Source organism: Anguilla anguilla, chromosome 4, assembly GCF_013347855.1.
Source record: "Anguilla anguilla isolate fAngAng1 chromosome 4, fAngAng1.pri, whole genome shotgun sequence".
NCBI lineage: Eukaryota > Metazoa > Chordata > Actinopteri > Anguilliformes > Anguillidae > Anguilla > Anguilla anguilla.
This window is the reverse complement of record NC_049204.1, coordinates 15,993,666-16,010,397: the sequence shown is the minus strand read 5'-3', so window position 1 is coordinate 16,010,397 and position 16,732 is coordinate 15,993,666. Positions and strand designations below refer to the sequence as shown.

The following is a 16,732-nucleotide window of genomic DNA, read 5'->3' as shown; positions in this document are numbered from 1 at the left end:
TAAATACTTAAAACCACACTTAAAATATAAAATATAGCAAAATATACAAAATATATTGGTTTGTATTCATGAATATCACTAACTGAATACATTAAACTTGATTTTTTACGCAATCACTATACATATGCAAACATATTCAAATAAATGATTACATTTATAATTATTCACAAACACAGTTACCATTTATGTGTGTAGTTAATCGCAACAAATAAACGCAGATGGACAAATGGTTAATCATGCAGTCCAGCACGCAGTAAATTTAACTTGTACCAAACAAAGAAAATAACAGCAGGAATAGTGACTTTTGTGGTTACTGTTACATATTAACTGGTTTGCATACCGTGTAGAACTTTTAAAAGATGAACAGTCTAATCAGAGAAAAAACTGTTATTGTTAAGGATAATAATTGCGATTCCTGAAACTGTCATCATGTAGGTTTTCCACAGAAACCCTCTCTGTGTCCAAAAGATGTTCTACTCTAAAACACTAATGGAGTCACAATTGAGGTCAGAAGTAGCATGTCTTTTTTTAACATGTTGATGTCGAGGCCGGCCTAAATCGATGAATTTGTGCCTTGAACTCAAATGTCAAAACGGAGACTGGACTTTCTTATCGCTCACTGAAATACTCACTTAAGATGGATCACCATCCAGCCCCACCAGCTAGATTCTAATAAGTGCTGTATTGTTCACAAAGCAGAAAAAAAAGATAGATATCCATTTGTCTCTCCAGGCCTTAGCTGTCTGCATCATAATGAAGGCTGTGAATGTACGGCCCAGTTCAGATGTGACCCCCAGACAAAGTGCCTGTGTTTGCTCTTCCTCTGTAGAAGTTTCACAAAATGAAAAAAGAGAAAGAGAGGGAAGGGAGGGCTTCAGTGGTAGGGAGTGTTCAGTGTGTGGGTGACCACAGCGTTTGTCTCCCAAGAGATTTTTGCTTTAACTCTGCAATTCTGTAAACACCTCGACCAGACCGATTCTGAATTTTTGGTACAAAATACCCTGCAATGTTTTTCTGTAGCTCCTGGAGATCTGGGAAGGTGTGATTTATACAGATCTAACATGCAAAGGTAGGAAGCTTGCTTTGTTTACTGTCAGATCTAAGCTTACTGTTGTGAATGAGTGGACTTTTTTCAAACTTTATAAGTTCTGACTGTATGTAATTTATGAAAAGTTGGGTTTTGGCAAGCTTGGAAGTTTTTATTTGTCATATTTTTGTTGTTTTTCTTTAAAAATCAATTTCAAGCTTATTTAACATATGACAAATATATTTTGCATACAGTGTTTTGGAACACAAGTGTGTTTTTGGAAATAGAAGTCACTTTTTTAAGACTGCATAGGACTTTCAGGGAGGCGGAAATACAAACCATTCAGGTTGCAGTCTTCATCTGAGGTCTATGTGATTTGTCTGTGGTCTTGCAACGTGTCATCACTCTCTTTCAAGGCTTAGTAGGCCACTGAACTCTTGAAAATGCAAATCTCAGTTGTTATGTGTAGTATACTTGATACTGTGACATATATGTATTTTTTCTTAAATTAATCTAATCACCTCCAAATGGCTTTAGGTGACTATATTTCAAAGAGCACGTATTGAACAATTACCATTGTGCAGGCCTTGTGGCTCAAAAGCCAAATGAGAATCCAAGTCTACAAAATTTTAACAAATGAATAAATAATGCCCCACACCCAGTAATTCTGGTTTTTAACAAATAATAACAGAGGTTTATAATCATTTGTATTTTAGAGCCTCTTTGCAATCTCTTGGTTAGTGTATCACCCATATACTGGCATGTGACATCACGTGTAGCATCATCTGTATCCTCCGCTCTTTAATATTCATATCTGTAGGAAACCTCATATATACATCATTCCTCGTCACTAGGTTACAGCAGATTGTACACTACCGGACAACACAAAAGAGAGCAATATAAGCTAGGCTTTGCCATAATATTGTTAAACCTGCAGTTCATTCAAGATGTAATAACGTTGTAACTGTACACATTTGACTCCACAGCAGTCTCATACTCTGGACATTACAGCCGAATAAGAAATGCTTTAATTCCATAAATCTACGCTCAAAAACGATTTAATTAACACTAGCTAACGGTAAGCCTACTTGCCAATCCATCACGTCTATTCTGCGACCACTGGTGTCAAGTGTCACTAACAGCAACAGTTGGAGTGGGAGTTGAATGGAGGGAAGGCACTGCACCGTGCATCGATGCTACCTTTTTAGCAAAGCCACAGTGTTTTTGTAGAGAGTTGATGTAGTGCTCCTCATGAAAATGGGAACAACAAATATTAACTATCGGGGGTTATTGCAATATTGTAGTGCCTGTGGGTTCCCACTAATTAAACCAATTTCTTGTGGGTCTCTTCATTTTTTGGAAAAGAAAAAAGTGTATTGGTTTTTCTGCATCCAGAGAAAGTGCAATGCTTAGGCGTTTCCAACTTAGCTTGCCTGCACAAAATTGGCTAGTGCATCACTTACATCTTAGTAGACAAGTAGAAAGGATTTCACCAGTCATAGAATTTTAGTGATGTACACCCTACCCAGTTAACCTCGCCCACTGAAAACCTGGCGTTTAGTCAAGGGGGAAGGGGATTCTTCGAATCATTTTCAAAAAATTATTAAAACAACACAGCTGCAAAGACTTCATATATTTAAATGTCCTGGACCTTTAACTTGTGAATTAGCGTGGTATTATACAAGTTTACAACTTTATCAATGTTGTGATCGATCAGAAAAACACGGCAACCCAAAACAACCTGTTCAGCTCCAAGAATAAAAAAAAAACTAGCTGGATTTATATTCCCTTAAAAACTTTATAGACATATTTGGTAGACCTTGTTGAATAATATAAAATGCCAAAAAATAGCATGACATGGGACCTTTAAGTCTGTGACCCATAGTCAACAGCAGGGGCTGGTGATGCTTTGCCAGGCTTGTACTGCAGCGATATTCTGCTGCTAATGTTTCAGGGGCTAGTTGCCTCGTTTACCATTCAGCATGAAATACATTCACAAATACACGATTCAGATCGGGTGAATGACTTGACCCGTGAAGAATTTTCCAGTTTTTGGCTTTGAAAAACTCCTTTGTTGCTTTAGCAGTATGTTTGGAATCATTGCTTTAGCTGTTTGATATCAGTACTATAGGATGAAGTGCAATCCAATGAGTTTGAAGGGATTTTGTTGAACTTGAGCAGATAAGATGCTTCTGTACACTTCAGAATTCATTCTAATGCTGCTATCGGCAGTTACATCATCAATGAATTCTGAAGTGCATAGATAAGATACTTCTGTACACTTCAGAGTTTGATGCTGCTATCAGCAGTTACATCATCAGTTAATACAAGTGAGTCAGTACCTGGGGGGGGGGGGGGTCCTTTTGGCTTTCACACTTTGCTCTTGCCATCAGTCTGATACAAGTGAGTCTTGGTCTCATTTGTCCACAATACTTTTTTTTTTTTCCAGAACTCTGCAGGGTCTTAGGTACCTCATAGCAAACTAGCCTGGCCATCCTGTTTTTGCAGCTAACTGGTGATTTGCATTTTTCAGTGTAGCCTCAGTAGTTTGCTCATTAATTCTCCTGTGGACATTGGTTTCTGACATATCCACACCTGCCTCCCAAAGAGTGTTTCTGACCTGTCAGACAGGTTTTTGTGAGTTTTTCTGCATTATGGTGAGAATTTCAGTCATCAACTGTAGAGGTCTTCCTTGGCCTACCAGGCCCTTTGTGATTACTGAGCTCACAAGTGCTTTCATCTTAATGATGTTCCAAGCCATTGATTTTGGTAAGACTAAGGTTTAGCCAATGTCTCTGACTGTTTTTACTTTTCTTATTTCTCAGCCTCACAATGGCTACCTTGACCTTTATTGGCACAGGTCTGGTTATACTATTTTTTTACCAATGCCAAATCAAAAGTCTAAAAACAAGCCTAGATCCTGATAGCTCCCTTATACCTGCACTGAGGAAGCAATTGAATGCACCAGACTAATTATAAACACCAGTGAACAATTTGTCCCTAACATTATGGTGCCCTGAAATGTATAAAAGTACTGTAATGTCTACATGGTGAAACCAAAATGCATAAAAATGTCCTTTAATAAAAGTTGAGAATCTGTACCTTAACCACATGAATTGTTTGGTTACAAAAATAAAATGTGGAGTACAGAGCCAAATAAAAAAAAAAGTCTTTGTCCCAAACATTATGGAGCTCATTGTATTTATTTATTTTTTAAACTTAAAGGGCCAGTTTCACTGGCACGTTAAACCTATTCCTAGACTAAATTCAATTTTGAATGGAGATTCTCCATTTGTCCATCTGAATTTAATCCAGGACTAAACTTAATCCGAGTCTGTGAAGCTGGCCTGAAGTATATCACTGAAACAGCCGCAATTTATTTTAAACCCTTAAAAATGCCTTGCGTCTTGGTTACAACGCTGTATATATATATATATATATATATATAAACCTTTATTTGACTAGGAAGTCACATTGAGATTAAAACCTCTTTTACAAGTGAGACCTAGCCAAGACAGGGCCAAAGCAGAATAAAACAGCATACAAAACAACAACAATGACAGCAAAATGATCACAATGGCTCTGTCAAGGAGCTCTGCAAAGTCATAGTAGATGTAAATGGATTGCACAGCATATAATTTAAATATTTGTTTATTTATTCTAAACTGTATAAATTTGCTCATAATTCAAATCATGCCTTAACTACCTTAATAACAGTCTTAATAACCTTATTTAATTTTAGTAGAACAGCATGTTAGATGCTTTATATTTCAATATTATTAGGGTATGTAAGTTATTGGAAAAATGTATTATTGAAATACATTTCAGGTGCAATTACTGACAAGATATTTATTCATTGTTTTATTGAGAGACAAATTTATATTTAAACATTGTTGCATTTTAAAAGATGGCATTTGATTTGCACCAGATTGTTTTCAGTATTAAAGCACATTCAGATTCAATTAATACTGAAAAGTAATAGGAATTTGTGAAATCACTAGACTTGTGGTCTTCATGTAGCATCAAGTGGACTACAAATACAATTTGTATGTTACTAATCTTTTTGTTTTCCCAGATTATTAGGTATTAATCCGTCTTGAGGTAATTTTTTTTATAGATAAAATCTCCTGATTTGATAGGAAATATTCACACTAAAGTGTCGTGGAGATACCGGAGTTGATTTCAGCTGTGTCTTCTCACTTTTCTGCAGTTTGCCTCTTCAGTGAAGGCTGTTGGCAGCTTTGTGACAGCTCTTCATTAGACCACGATTCATTGAGCACTAATTGAAATGTCACTCCACGAGGTAGCAAATATGAATATGTCTAGTTCAGACACACAAATGGTCACAAGTCATAAATGTTGAATTATATTTAATTGTGTCAAGGAAATTGAGCATCATTAATTGATACCTCTTGAATTACTGGGAGTGTTAAGTGCCATGTAGTTAACAATGGTCCATTATATACACAGTTAAAAAGCAAACGGATTGGAACAGTGACAATATATAGTTAAACACAAACATATTGGGATAGTCACACATTTTTTGTTGAAGCAAATAGACAATTGGCAGCTCAGCTGTTTCTTGACCCACTGTGTGTCTTTGCATTAGTTCATGCACAAGCCAGCAAAAGCTCTAAGAACTGATTCTAGGCCTGGAATTTAACATGATAATGTGGACGTTTGTAATTTTCTGTACTGTTTACTTTGTTGTCAAAGGTTGAGCTAGTCAAGAGTATTGCATATCATTGTGTGAATTTACTTAACTTTACATTTAATAGGTTTAACATTCATTATATGGCCAAAGATTGCCATGCAGTACTGTGCACAGCATTGGGGAAGAGAAAAGTGTAAATATGCTCTGTTTTCCTGATTAAAAATGTTATTACTAGTATTATTATTATTATCTTTGCATGCCATATCTTAGAGAACAACACATACATTGCCAAACACTGCAATTTTTTGTCTTTTGCTCCAAATTACAGAATTGCCAATCTGGTCTCTTGAATTATTACAATACAATCCACACCTGATAGATAGATAAATAGATAGATAGATAGAGAGACAGACAGACAGACAGACAGACAGACAGTCAGTATTACACGGAGTAAAACAAAATTGAGTAGCAATTATGACGGTGCATTCACACATAACAAACAGCAATCTGAAGTATCTTCACTCATCCCATGCAATCACCTGCAAAACAGTGATAATTTGTAGGCTATGGGTGCTTGATGTATCATTGCAGAGAGCTATCACAGTGATAACCACAGCCTACAATAATGTAGGCTACAATTTGATAGGCTACTGTTCATTATATAGGAAAGATAACTAAGTTGCTGTTAAAGCAAATTACTTTGAAACATTCACAAGAGTAGCCTACATAAACACTTGCTATCTAGTTTGCTAACCACAGATGTGTAATTCTAACTATTCACAATACAGACTATTAACATTGATAACTTGTAACATTGTAGCTGCTTCCCATGTTGGATTGTAGCCTAGTATCTCGTTCTGAACACAGTTTAGCTCAGCATCAATCATTGGAATTACATCATTATGAATAATAATTTGTAAATTGTGGGGATTGATACAATCACTTAAAGAGGTAACATTTTTAACAGATCAAATTAACGAGGGGAATTAATAGGCTCCTAATTAGGTTACTGAACACAAGTGTTTAAGTGCATTAAGTGCATAATATTTCCCTTAAACTAATTAGCACAATACAGGTTTGACTCAAATCTATCAAATGATTCGATTTAGTGGCCAGGTGTCCACACTTTCCCCAATTAGTAACAATATAGCACAATTTGAATATGAACTTTTATTCTTTATGGCATGCATAGCTATTTCTCACACAAGGTGGCTTAAGTGGGCAAATAATCCCTCTGACATGAGAAGCACCTAATTAAAAAGAAATAATAGCTTGTTACAATTCTGGGATTGCAACCCAGTATACACAGTGGGCCCCCAGGACTGAGGTTGAGAACCACTGAGCTAACGTACTAGCAAATGCTCCCCTGACTGAGACATTACCATAATGTCAGATGCAACGACAGGGTCAGGGTTCAATGTGTTTTATGTTTGAGCGACATCCTCAGCAACCTGACAGTTGCCTGAAGTATAAACCAAATGTTGCTGCGACCAGTAACATCCATCACATGTCATTGGGTTGCAGTGACATTCTGTTGCTGAAGTAGAAATTGGCCTTAAATAAAAAAGCCAGCAGACGATGCAGTTCTCCAGGACCAATAGTGTGGACCACTGGCTCAAAGACATGCTTTTCATAGCATTTCAACTTTCATCCATGTTCACATTCCTCTGTAAAACTAAGAAAAGGAGGAGCTTAGCCGATATCTTGATTACAGCAATATAAACCCACAAAACATCTTTCACCTAAAGTAGTTTGAAATACACCGAGTCTCTGCTATAGTGGCCTAAATAGCTATACAATAATAATATATGCATCATAACATTTGAATACTTGGCAGGATTGTCACACATGATGGTACCAATGGAAAATAGCTCAACGGAGCAATTGCAGAACAGATATATAGATATGTTACAAAAATGACAGTTTGAAAAGGTATCAAATATGGCATTTTAAATATGAGAAAGTTAAAATATCAAGTATTACAAATCACAGAAAAATTATAATGATAATGTACAGTCAGAGCTCATTCTCTGAAATGTCAATTTCACTCATAGGATACATCCTTTTCACACTGGTGAGAAAACAGTACTGTATATGAGTAAAAGGTTATGTAGCCCTCCTCTTCATATTGTGAAGGCTTGTTCCATTGTATATTCCTAAAACACAACTTCCACACAACCGCCTCTAAGTCACACTGCAAATAAGATCGAGACGCTTTTAATAGTCTGCTCTCACTGAAGCTTAATTCACTCTACTGCAGTGGCATGAGATGAGGTTTCCGATGACGACAGGATCAAAGCTGCCAATGCTGTGCATCATTTACACTATTATTAGTTCCAGACTGCATCTCCCTTGTGCATGCTTCTGGCTTAATGTCGTCGGACAGACTACAAAAGAAGTTCACTGTTGCTTTTAGGCTTGAACCAAAGAAAGAACATGCTTCCAGACCTCCTCCATCTCTCTTCCCCTTGGCTGATTGAACGAAGGCATAAAAAAGGCTCTTTAAGGACTACAAAGACTGCTTTTGAGGAGAAGGGGATGTGGGGGCAAGGCTTTAGAAGAGTGAATAAAGTAACTGAAACAGGAGATTCACAAAGTAACTTGGAGATCACGATACCTTTGCAAAAGGGCATAGATTCATACCGAGGACCAATCAGGAAGAGATAATCAAAACCCTTTCATCACCATGCTTCCATTTTGTTAGATTCTGACTTCAGATCCTGAATTTATGACATATTGGTGTCGATTTACTGAATTTGATTTTCAAATAAAAAGTGTTCATAAAAAAATGATCATTTTATGTTTTACATTTTCTTCACTTTATAGTGAGATATTTTTGTTGATTACTGAACTCAAATAACTATTTATGAATAAAGAAGACTTCATGGATTTGCTTATAAATTCAAAACAAATGTTTGAATCCAGACAGCTGTCTTTCTAATATAAATTTACTGAAATATAGTTATAGGTTCTGCTTCATTTTTCATATAACAATGTAGAAAGGTAGTTATTGTGATCTACTAGGTGGGGCACAATTAAAAAATGACATTGCACCATAACAGGTCCATAAATTTGAAATGCCACTCTTTATGGTAATAAATTAACTGCATTACTTGTAATACCATTTATATCAGTATTTTAAACACTTACACATAATGAACTTTTAAATGGAATTACATTACATTTTATTAGCAGAAGGTTTTATCCAAAGCGATGTACAACAATGCATAGTAAGGTCATTGGGACAACTACAAATCACAGATTCAATTAGGTACAATACTCATTTTGTACAGTTATTCATAGACAAGAACATAGTCCAGTTCACACAGTGAACATTATTCTTACCTAACCTATGCTAAGTCAAACTAGGGGGCAGTACAAGCTACAGCATTAGGACGATAATACAAAGTACGATAAGTGCTGGAATGAAGGTACATGTAACATGAGTGGCATGAAAGAGGGGAATTTAAGTGAAATGATCTGCAGAGTGGTCTCGGTTTGTCCAGGTATAATCTGAAGAGATGCGTCTTCAGGCCACAGTGGAAGATGGGTAATGAGGGAATGGTTCGAAGAGGGACAGGGAGTTCGTTCCACCACTGGGGAGCTAGGGTGGAGAAGCTCCGTGATAGGGATGAGCGAGAACCCTTTACCCGGATGGGAGAGGGTGAAAGCTGCAGAGCGGAATGGTTGAGCAGGCGTATAGAATTCCATCATGTCCTTATAAGTAGACCGGGGCCGTCCTGTTGGCCGCAGTGTAGGCATGGTCAGGACGTTGAACCTGATCCTGGCAGTGACCGGTAGCCAGTGGAGTGACCTCAGCAGAGGAGTGACGTGGGAGAACTTGGAAAGGTTGAAGATGAGCCAGGCAGCAGCATCATCTGTAGTGGCTGTATGGCACAAGATGGCAGGCTGGCAGGCTTGCAACTACTTTCAGTGTTTCTAAGTGTGTGTTTGACTAATCCTGTACAGCACAAGGCTTGGAACAAATTATGCCATTTTTTGTGTTTTATTGTTTTCTGGCTGATGCAATGGCAGATGTTTATGGACGTGCATAATGCATAATTGAATTTGCCTCTAGTTTGCTAATTGCTGAAGCAAAAATGCAAAGAGCAGTTTGTGTTTTGCAAATGTTTTTTTATTTTATTTTTTTTATTATTCTTTTAGGCCAAAAAAACAGACCATGATTTTATCTATAAATATGTTTATCTCACAAAGTTCCCCTCTTGCTGCTGAAATAACTTTTTACATTTTTTTTCGATTGTTCAGATTTTTATGTTTGTGTCATAAACTCAAATGAAGCTCACATCTATATATTAAAACACACCACAGAATTATGTTTTAGACCTTCACAGTAGATATGCTAACGGTTTGTAATTGGTTCTATTCCTGATTCCTCAGAAATGAAAATTCTCAGTTTTATCCAGAATTCTGTCCTATAAGAGCCTCTACTTGCTCATCATACAAGCTTACAGAAAGATGTTAGGCACACTGAACTTTAAGGATTTTATTTTGACCATACTGCAATGTTCCAAACTTTTTATATTTACATAAATACCATTGAAAGTTATTAATTGCAGAAGCATGTCCTTATCCATTTCACTGAAAGGAGTTTAATTAAATTAGTCATAAGGGCTGGAGACTCTATGTAATGTTTGAGGAATGTCGTTGTGCTTCCTCCAATGAAGTACAATAACGTGTTTTGTTCTTTCTCATTTTTTGAGGCTTCCTCATCCAGCTGGATGCAAAGTTAGACTTCTTCAACTCTAAAATTAGTTTTCTTAGAGTTGCATCACTTTTAATTTTTTTAACGTCCTGGCCTTCCTGGAAATGTTGATTACTTTAGTAAGTTATTTTTTGCTATTCTATTGAAAATGTAGAGTATTTGGGAAGAAGTCTGAAGAGGGAAGACCAACCTGATATTTGGATTGCCTCTTATCCATAAAAATGTTATTGTCTTCATGAAAGGCTTCACTTGTAGATTCTTAGGAAATAAGCAAATATTAAATTGAATACACAATAACAGCAAGTACTGAAAAGTGTGGTCATTCCACATGCACATGGCATGATTACTTTATTCAATCAACAAAAGCAAAGGTATACTACTACTACTACTACTACGACTAATAATAATAATAATAATAATAACAATAACACAGCAAGGTTCATATAGGTATGGTTTTGTAAAGAATGGTGTGGAAGAACTTGACTGGCCTGCACAGGGCCCTGACCTCAACCCCATCCAACACCTTTGGGATCAGTAGGAAAGCCACCTGTGAGCCAAGCGCCAAATCACTGCCAGTTCTCACTAATTCTCTTTTGGCTGAATGGAAGCGAATCCCTGCAGCAATGCTCCAATATCTAATATAAAGCATTCCTAGATGAATGGAGGTAATTAGAGTAGCAAAAGGTGGACCAACTCCAAATTAATGCCAATAAATTTGGATGAGATTTTGGATGGCAGGTGTCCACATACTTCTGGTCATGTACTGTGTGTGCATGTATGTTTATATTTATATATATTTCAAGTATTCAAGACCAAAAAAAAAAAAAAAATCATGATGTTAACACGGGTGTCTTAAACCCATTCAACCCTTGGCATGCTACATATGTCCTCTCATTTTGGAACTCATCATTGCTTCCTGCACATGTTTTATGTTTCTAAACATTCAATGTGTAAGTATATAATACATGTATAGTATAGTATTATATAATGTTAAAGTATATAAAGTTTTGACAAAAAAAACAAACTCCAAAATTGCACATGCAAGCTACTCATACAGACATAAATGGATGAGATCTTGTACAGACATACAATGTTAAAAGAAGCATTAGTACTCATTCAGGTACACATCTGCCCACCCACAAAAGCAAATAAATCCACACAAACACTGTTATAACACCTTCAGAGATGCACAGTGGGTTGTCATTTTGACAGGGTAATGGTAAGGACATGGTATGACAGAGATGCTGATAACACATAAGGAGACTCAGCTCAAATAAATCATGGCAAGAAACAAATCCAAAAAGTAGTACAATTTGAAACTTTGGAACTGACAGTTTAAGAGCCTACGCGTTTCAGAATGCATTTCCTCTTGTCTTTTCCATAATAAGTCAAATCAGTGATGATGTGCCATCAGGCTAGTGTGTTAAATTGTACTGACGAAGAACGCAGCACAGCAAGACAACTGTAAGGTCTATCAGTTCCGCTGTTTGTATTTTGGCATTTTAAGCCAACGATTACCCCTGTCTGAGCAAGAGACAGACAGGGAATGCGCATCAACTACACATACTTATGCAAGACCAGTGAAGTGTTCTTTGTTTGGGCAGCCTAATACACTCTACAAGGAACAAGCTTAAAAAAAAAAAAAAGTTTTAATACATTACAAATATTCCTGAACTTGAATGGTATTTTACCAAACATTTATGAACTTGAAATGGTTTCACATGTAAAAATACTATTGCCAATTCTTTTTAGTTCCTGTTGTATTTGCCTCCTAAAACATTAGCATTAAAGTTGCACTACTACTAATTTTATTATTATTATTTTATTATTATTATTATTATTTTTATTATTATTATTATTATTATTATTATTATTATTATTATTATCAGTAGGCCAGTGCAGTATCACAGTGTAAAGAAAAGAAAAAGCAGGTACAATTTCACACAAGGTTGCAGTATGCATTGTTCTGAGCAGCATGTATACAGCTTACCAATCCTTGTTGGGTTTTGGAAACCTCCATCTCTTTAACGATACATTTACCATTTAATAATACCGGATTAAACAAAATGCATATTTCATATTACGTATTATACTTTGACACAGTTATTAAGAGACCATTGTATAGTGTGACAACATTTTATTATAACTGTAATAAATCCATTTACCATGAAATTAGATTAATACAGCAATATACTTAAGGAAATAATGTAATGAATAATAAGAGGCTTTCATCCATGGTAGAGCATGGTTCTTTTAGTCACTTAGTCTAATGTACTAGTTAATGGAATGGTATGTGTGTGCATGTGTGTGTGTGTGTGTGCAGTGTACATGGATATCATTTTACACACACTATATATCGCTTACCTGGCTGAAGGACTTGCTAAGGAGCTGGAGTTATGAAGTCTTCAAAGTAAAGATAAATAGAAAAATATACCGTTATAAAAATTAAATCACACATAACCATCATACTACTGTACACCTATACAATATACGGCAATATCAGAGAAGTGTGCATCATTGCAGCAAATCAGCACCTCGGGAGGTGGCAACAATTTTCATAATTTGGATGATCTCTGGCAGTTGCTGAATTGTGTCTTTGTTGTTGTACACAAGTGCGTGCACTCACACACACATGCACACACAACCACATACACACACACAAATAGTAAGAAAATATATAATGACGTATATAAAACATATACTGCATGTCAGTGGTGGCTGACAGCAGATAATACATAAGCCTAGCATCAGATGCCACATTGCTCTTTTCATCCCCTTGCTTTCGTATAATAAGTGTTCCTGTTTGTCAATCTGAACTGTTAATGACACTTTTTCAGAGTTTGCAACGTGTACCTCCTTGGTCTTAATAGTGTATGTTTATTATTATTATTATTATTATTATTATTATTATTATTATTATTATTTCTACCCATGTACTGTCTATCTGTAGCCATGCTTGCTGTAATATGTTTGTATTTTTAGTCAGTGGAAGTGTCTTGATCAAACTCTCAGCCCAGGGTACAGTTATAGTTTCTGTTCATGGGAAGCTGGATACAGTCTGCCAAGTACCTGGATGTTAGCTTTCATGTTCTGGGTCTAGTTATTGTGGTTGCAGTGATCTTACAGACTGGAAAGTAAGAAATAGCCAATGTGAATATGAAACCATTTACAAGTCAATTATAACTTGAAGGAGACAGCCACTCTGAAAGCAGATGGGACAGCTCTATTGCAATTACACACTACATCGATCTAAATTAGAACTGGTATTTTTATTTTCTTTTATTTTATTATTATTTTTCAGAACAATTAATATCAGACTAACACAACCTACCTTAAACAGTTCATCAATATAGTTGTGATTGTGTTACTCTTCATGTATGTGTATGTGTATGTGTGTGCGTGTGTGTGTGTAAAGCTTTCATTTTTGTAATACGTTTTCTTCTTTTTGCATTTCCTCGCACATTTGTGTTAGGACTGTTGAAAGACTTAAAAAACAAACATGAACAAAATAGTTTGGGATTGAGCATCCCTTTTGAACTTTGCAGAATATTGTTATCCTTGCTGGTTTGCTTCATGCACATTCACTTCCTCGACCACAGTTTCACTGTGACATCGCTAGCCACCAATACCGGAATACACCCACACATTCCCTCCTGCATCACACACATATACTGGCTTGTAAACTGGAGCAGCTGAAGTTATAATATAAAAAATCAGTTTCCCATGTCTTGATGCTATCATGCTAGTACAAGCTTGCACAATAGTACCAACCATATATCTCTACAACCTACTACCTGACTCTCTGGTGTGCATTATGCCTGTGTGTATACCCTCATCCTAAATGCCACATAAAAGTAAAGGATGGGGCAGAATAACCATCTCCCTCAGTACGCTCCACATTTATGACTGGCTCAACCTAATCTTCAAAATAGGAAAAATGCAACAGTTTTCAACCTATTATGGAGCATGTACAGAATTTACCGAACGACCAATGATGGGCATCCTCATTTCAAAGCACAGTTACCTTTGTGTTCACTGCCCATTTGACTATAGATCAATACAACACATTGTGAGTAGCCTGCTCAGCTATTTACTGTAGGGAACATGCTGACTTAATACAAAATAAAGAACAAGATTTTATTCACAGCCCAATTGAAATTCAGCGGGAGTTTCAGTTTTCTTTAACCTTCAAATTTTGTTGCTAATTAAAATTCAACAGTTGCTGAACGAACAATGCCTTTGTCACGCGCGTCCAACTGCAGAATGTGTGTTCCAACCCTGTCTCGGTGGTGGGTGGTGGTAGGAAGGCGGGTGCCTTTTTTTCAGCCCCTACCCCAAAATGTGTGTTCAAGTCCCTGCATTGTGCAAATGGTCTGCTGCGGATGAGTGCTGTTTGTTGTCTTACTTAAGAACATGACTGCTTTGTTCACATGTTCAATGTATGGGTCATGGCTTGGTTACAGTTCCCAGTACAAGGACATTTGTAACAAGAAAAGCAAAATCTCAATCTATAGTTTTTTCTTGAGGGTACATTTATTTTGACATGTCAGCAAAGAGGTAAAAGGATTAAATCATCAAAAACATTTTAGTACTTCTTACTGATGTACTGAATACAATTTCATGAAATATATGGCATGTTTCTGAGTTAGTACAACAATTTGTTTGTAATGAAATATGATTGTCTGCCTTATTGCTAGAATCCCTGGCCCAAAATATAATCGATTAGCAATGCCTATTAAGTTCAAACAGTCATGCAGCATCCCTCTGCTCTATGTTGTGGATGTACAGTTTAGCACAAGGTCTGGACATCTTAATGAATCTGTGCTGGAAACTCAGGTGCCAAATAGTATTCTTATTATTATTGATTAATTTATTCCCCTCCTTCACTAAAATGTCTAGATCAAACTACTAGGATACATTCCAGAAGATATGGATAGGTGGTCTGCCATGCCAGCCTCCTTACAGTCTCATATATCAAAGGTAAAAATAAACATTTTCCCTTGAATAAATTTAATTAGCACCATGACATTTCCCCCTTCCAGATTATTGAGGCAAACTTGATTTTGGTCTGCAAAAATTTTCATGGGGAAGAAATGGCCACATAGCAAATATTCAACACTCTATAAAGCAAAACAAAAAGGTGGTTCTGTGATGCCTTGGCAGGCAATTGAAGAGGTGTTAGTATCCCTGATATCCTATAGGTCACTCTTCTAAAAAGATAATCTTGCTGTATGGACCAGTGATCATATACTCAATTACAACTATGGAAAAGCAATTAAGAATGAAAACGACACTATCAGTCACCTAGTTGACGTAATAAAAGGCTTTTATCTGGAAAACAACCCTTTTCCTCAGTATCTTGGTCTCGGGCAGGGAGTAATAATCTTAAGGACATCTATAATGAATATGGCCTTCTTAGCTTCCAGGAACCTTGACAAATTTTTAATTTATCGGGCTCATCTTTTTAAATTTATCTTAGACTCCATGCCGTACTGTGGGCATATGTGGCTCCCTCGGTAGCAGAGTTTAAGCACACTCTATGGTTAAAGGACTCCCCTCAAGAAGAAGTTTAAAGCTGGGGTTTTCAAACTAGGAAGGGTTGCCACCGGGGCACAGGCAAAGCCTAACATAAGATGAATCCTCAATTTTAGCATGCGTTTTATGATGTATCATTGAAAATAACTGGAAAAATCATGAAGACAACAAAATAAAAATAAGCCAATGTCATGCGGTATGATTTGAAAATATATAATTTATTTTACTTGTCATTTTTTCCTGACACTCAGTTATGGCAACCAGTTTGTTCACAAGGCAACACCAGATTGTGGTACTTACAGTAAGTTTTCAGCTTGCTCACTAGCTAGCCAGTTAGCCAGTAGCATTAGCTATCAGAGGTAAAGATCAGACCACCACAATGGAAAGGACTGAAACAATGCATATCGAAAATGCCAACAGTGGTTTTTAGATTTGGGGTTGACTTACACATTGGGGAGCCCTGTTGTCACCTCAAAAGGAAACACCACACACGAATGGACAAACCCAAAGACTACCGCAGTTAAGAAGTCTGGTTAGTTAACTATTGGAAGGTGCTTTTATGCCATAAATGGATGAATGTTAATGAGCGCAGGAAACACGTCCACCCTGTCCTTGTCTGCTGAACTGGTCACAATAATCTAATAGTGTTTATTACAATTTAATGTCTATAATTTGTTTGAAAAGTCAATATATTGTCACTTCTGGGGAATATAACCACAACTTGAATCTAGTTTCCTGGACCTTCAAAGATTTATTATGCTGTGTATTTTCCTAAATATATATTTTTTTCTTG

The 16,732-nt window shown here is 36.5% G+C and overlaps 1 protein-coding gene across 1 annotated transcript in view; it reads left to right on the top strand.

Annotated features, from left to right (window-relative positions):
- Positions 1-858: 858 nt before the first annotated feature.
- Positions 859-16,732, top strand: part of cdh19 (cadherin 19, type 2) — a 29,374-nt gene continuing 13,500 nt past the window's right edge. Inside the window, exon 1 of the mRNA XM_035412272.1 lies at positions 859-1,069. The gene's annotated coding sequence lies outside the window, so the exon portion shown is untranslated. The remainder of the gene's footprint in view (positions 1,070-16,732) is intronic.